Consider the following 5,507-nt stretch of genomic DNA (forward strand, 5'->3'; position numbering starts at 1 on the left):
ACCTTCATTAACAAATAATAAAGTTTAGGTATCGAAAGGGCATTAGTTAGATAACCAGTGGCGACTCCTTCACATGATAGGATTCTCATATTGCAGGCTTTTTTGTGTGTGGTTTTGTGCTTCACATGTTCATTTTGTTGTCTAGAAGTCACATGTTTGCCTACAATATGTCTAAATCGTTCCCTTTCTCCTCCGGAAATCCTAAGATCAAAGTGTGTAGCGGCATCATGCACGCTGTCTCCTCCTCATTTGCCAATCTCCCGGTAATCCTCGCATCTTGGCATTTTTTTGCTTGTTTGTTTTGCTCTGTGAGTCAATTGAACAAGAATTGAGTAGTGTCTACTTGTTCCTGAAGTGTGTTGGTATAAGTATGCTGACTTTTACCAATTCTACGCTTCATTTGTTCATCACATACTGGAGATGCGAGTTGCCAAGTCCAATCTTGGACTCTTCTGCTGCGTTTTCAATTGATTGGCTATGCTTGTGATTGTTAATCGAATATATTGTTCTAATGTTTTGTTCGTGCGCAGGAACGATGGGCTGGAGGACGGATATAGTGTTTTGATAAGAATGGATGATCAGATTTAAGGAGATGTTGATAAATATCTTGTCATCTATCTATTTCATTTTGTTAATTGAAATTAGATTTAGTGCAATCCCAATTTTGTGGATGTTACTTTTGTTTAGTGCCTTTAGTCCAATCTTGATTTGTTTTTCTCCATTTTCAATTGATTGACTTTGTTTGTGCTTGTTAATCGAATACATTGTTCTAAAATCTTTTTGGTGCTTAGAACTAACAGGAAGGAGAAGCAACGATAGTATTTTATTACGAATGGATGGTCAGTTATCTATAGGTAACTTTTACAGGTAGGAGAGAAAAAGGAGGAGATCAAATTGTTCGGAAGGAAAGGAGGAAGATGGTGACTTGGATAAAGAAAGAGAGGGCTAAGAGGAATGGACTATATAGACTCAACCTTGTCAAAATATATATAAAGAGAGAGCTTATTATCGTGATGAATTTAAGTTTTCGTATGTATTTTTTTGGGAAAATTTATAGTGTCCTCGTTGGTATGAATGAAATAGATATTTCCATATGGCAATGCGTGGAAGTTACAAGTGGAAAATATAGGGAAAATTACAAAAAAAGTATTAAATTTATTGCACTTGTGCCAATTGAATATTAAACTTTTCAATTTGACCAATTTAGTCATAACCCTTTTAACCATTTGCCAATTCAGTCCTAAGCCTTTTGAAATTATGCCAATTTAGTCTTACTGGCCAAATTTGGTCGGAAATCACTGAAGTGGTGTTCTAGTCGACGCCAATCATCATACATGATACAACTGACGCTGACGTAGATTTTTTTTTTAAATCAACTTTTTTTAAAAAAAAATTATTTATTTTTTTTATTTTTTTTCCTAACCCTATACTCGCGAGGTAGCTGGCCGATCCTCAATGCCCTCGCCCAGATCAGCCAATGGGCTAGGGTCACGGCCCTCGCTTGTGGCTCAGGAGGCTGTGAAGGCCCTTGCCTAGACCAGGCGAGGGTCGCCATCCTAGGTTTGAAAAAAAAAAGAAGAAAAAATTAATAAAAATTTAAAAATTTGTTAACGTTAGTGCCGGTTGTGCTACAATGCTGACTAAATCTCCACATCAGCAATTTCGAGCCAAAATTGATCGGAAGTGGCACAATTGAAAGGTTTAAGACTGAATTGGCAAATCGTCAAAAGATTTAGCACTAAATTGGCCAAATAAAAATGTTTAGGATTGAATTGACATAAGTATAATAGGTTTAAGAATATTTTCGGTAATTTTTCCGAGAATGAATATTGCTAGAAACACATGAGCAAGCATGCTCGACCGAAGCATATTTTCAATATTCATTTGAGCTGTCTCAAGTTTGCACGATCATTGATTGCGATTAAAACTCGATTTCATCAAGATACGAAGCTATTCCTTTGTCTTGGTTTGTTGAAGATAGGAGCAAAAGGAATCAAGATATATTATTTCTATTCAATCGAAAATAGGATTAAGCTTGATGTTTAGATTTATGATTCTTAGCATGTTGAAGATACACTATTGTCAATCCGGATGTCGATTTCCAAGTTGTTTTCAATACATAGACACCAATAAGAGAATGAATATAATAAAAAAAAGTAAGCAATGAAGAAAAAGAGAAATAGGTTGGGCTTAGGTTAGTTTTCATGGATTGGGTTTAAATTGATATTTTGGGCTTAATCTGCTTTGATGGGGTGATAGGTTGGGCTTAATTTGTTTAGATAAGGGGCTCTCTGTTCTTAATAAGTTGGGCCAAATTTACTTTGAGTTGGGTTCAAATAGCTTAGAATATGGGCTTGACATATTAGCTCGATTACGTTCACGATTTAAAACCATAAGAGTCTACAATCAGCCCATATCTGAGCCAGGCCTGAAGGCCCTATTTCCATAAATAAAATAAAAATAAAAAACCCGAGAACAAGAAATTGGAAAATTGGTTAGAAAAAATTAGATTTTTATGAAATCATTGAGTTGTAGTATTAGATTTAGCTTAGTTTCACTTCATTAGAATTCATGTAGTTACGAACGTTCTTTTCTTATTTTTTTAGCATAATTCATGTCTTTACTCGATTGATTGTTGATTTGCATGTTCATTTTAGATTAGATTATGGATTTTTAGTTTAGTTTAGAATCATTTAGGATTAGTTTAGCTTATTAATTTTAATGAATGAAATAGATTTTGTTTGAAAAATATATGAAAAAAATAAAATTAGTAGTTTAGAAACATCACTTTGAAAAATAAAAAGTCATAGTAAATAACTTAATTGAATTTAGATTCACCTCTTACGACTATCTTTGATCAATTGATTGCATTTCTTTTATGTTGCTTTTTCTGAGTTATGATTTGCTTGTTTTAGTTGAATGATTAGGTTACATTTTAGGACCGTAATAAATACAAAAACATTGTATATCTTAAACGAGGTCTTGGAGCCACGTTAAGTCCTCGGTCCACGTTAAGGACTTTAGGCTGCGTTTAGTCGACCGGATAAAAGCCAGAATAGGATATGTTTTATCATATCCTGTGTTTGGTGGTGGTCCAGGATAGGATAAGGTTGGATATAAACCGGATATAGCCCGGATAAAAAAATCCGAGGAGGGGGGTGGGATAGACCTGGATAGGATTTCTAATGCCTATTTTTCCAGAAACCCTACGCTCCACTCGCCGTCATCTTCATCCCCACACCTTGTGCACTTTCACCAAAAAAATTTCTCGGCTTTTTTTCCTTCACCGACTCCTCCGGACCCGTGAATAGCCAAAAAAAAATTATCCTATCCGACTTTAAATCCGTAGTCCACCAAACAGTGGATAGGATATGAAGAAATCCCAGGATTTCTTATCCTATCATATCCTATCCTATCCAGTCCTATCCTGTTTAGAAATCCGGACAACCAAACGCAGCCTTAGGGTATCATCGAGGGCTAGATCTGTGTGGTCGCCCCCTTCGTGACCATGAGCATATCTTCAAGGAGGTCTTGGAGAAGATCCAGTTGAAACTCAACCAATTTGGGCTTGTGATCTATAACGCCATTTTGTGTACAGACGGAAATAATAAGTAATTTGACTTATTTTGTGTGCAGATGATTTGTTTCCAAATGTGAATTTTAGGTGATTAGAATTTATTTCGTTAGTATTTGTGTAGAACGATATTTATTTGTTATGGAATAATTTTAAAATTAGCTTTTATAATCTTTACCGATAATTTGACTCTGTTTATAGATGGTCAAGAAAATACAAGGAATACAAGTATTTGCCTAAATTTTTTTTATTGTTCTCTTTTATGTGCATGTCACATGCTATTTCAAAATAAATGTCTCTCATAAAAAAATAATAATGACAATAAAAGTAAATCAAATAACGTTGAGGCTATGCTTGGATCTAAAGAAATGAAATTAAAATAAAATCCAGGGTTAGTAATTATTGTTATGAGAATCGAATCTCACTTCACAAAAATTGGTCACGAGGCAAAATAATCAAGTAATGGATGACGGGTAGAAAAATTATGAGCATTTAATTTTTTTATCTTTAAATAAGTAGTGTCATACCCACCCTTTACTTTCCTAAGAAGAACACCAGCTGGGTGATCACATTCATTTGGAACAAGACAAAAATAGGGTAAATACAAAAATGAAAAATAATTAACAAAACACAAAATGAGCAAATTAGGGAGATTATGAAAATTCCTAAGTGAATTTATAATATACAATTTCAGTCAAGCAGTAATTAATCATAAAAAAAAGTCATAAGATGGAAATTTAATTTGAAATTTTCAATTTGGAATGTCGAGAGATTAAAGGTGACTTTATTATCATTGAGATGGATTTTACGGGAACTATTATGCTACACTTTTGGGGTTGACATGATTTTTATAAGGCTATGTACCATTTAATTTCATTATCAACAGTTAAATTAAATAGTTTAACTACCTAAACATAATCATGATCAAATAATCTAAGACTGTTTGGATAAAACGATACAAAAATTAAAAAAAATCAACAAAAAGTAAATTATTATCACAAAAATCGAATCTCCTTTCACAAAGATCAGGTCACAAGATTTTCGTTGACAAAAAAATCAATACAATTGGACGACAGATTATCACTGACGTCAAAGGATAAAAAGATACTTGACTTGGAAAAATGTGAAACTCAAAACTATATTCCTTTATATAATTTTCATATTGGCAACTCTCCTTATCATCCTTACTAGATTAGAGAGCTTAAGGTACTTCATTGGATACAAAGTGTATATTAGAAATTTCATAGATCCAGCAATCTAATGAAAATCATCAAATCTTTACAATTTCACCTAAACTAACACAATCCATCCATTTCTTATAAACCCTAGTCTCTCTCTAGTTCAAGACCTACAATCAATCCATTTCTACAATTTCTCATTGACCAGAGTTTCTTTTGACACAAGACACACAATCAATCAAACAAAAACTGTGAGTTTACCGAGATTGATGCTGGAATGAAGATGGGTGAAAACATTTCCCATTCAGTCAAATTGTTGGTATGTAATGAAATAGTGAAAAAGGTGAGCAGACAGTTGTTGAGTGAGTGAGGGAGACCAGGAGACACATTACCAAACCGATTTAGAGACCAAGGCCAAGATGAAGGGCAAAGTCAGTGCTGGACAGACCAAACATGTAAAATTCGATTTAGAGACCAATGCCAAGACAAAAGGTAAAATCGGTGCTAGAGAGACCAAACAAAATGCTGTGAAAACGGATTTAGAGAAGATGAAGGGTAAAGTCAATGCTGGACAGACCAAACGAAATGCTGTGAAAGCCGATTTACAGGCCAAGATTACAGCAGCAAAGAAGGAAGCATCTAAACTGGCCAAGGTAGAATATCTCGTTGAACTACTTTTGTGGAATTTCTGTAAGGTTGTGATCTTAACGTAGAGAAGTTCCGTGCTTATCTTCGAGCAAAGACAATAAAAGGCC

The sequence above is a fragment of the Syzygium oleosum genome, unplaced genomic scaffold, assembly GCF_021117445.2.
Source record: "Syzygium oleosum isolate NSW1041296 unplaced genomic scaffold, Sole_v2.1 Sole_v2.05, whole genome shotgun sequence".
Taxonomy (NCBI): Eukaryota; Viridiplantae; Streptophyta; class Magnoliopsida; order Myrtales; family Myrtaceae; genus Syzygium; species Syzygium oleosum.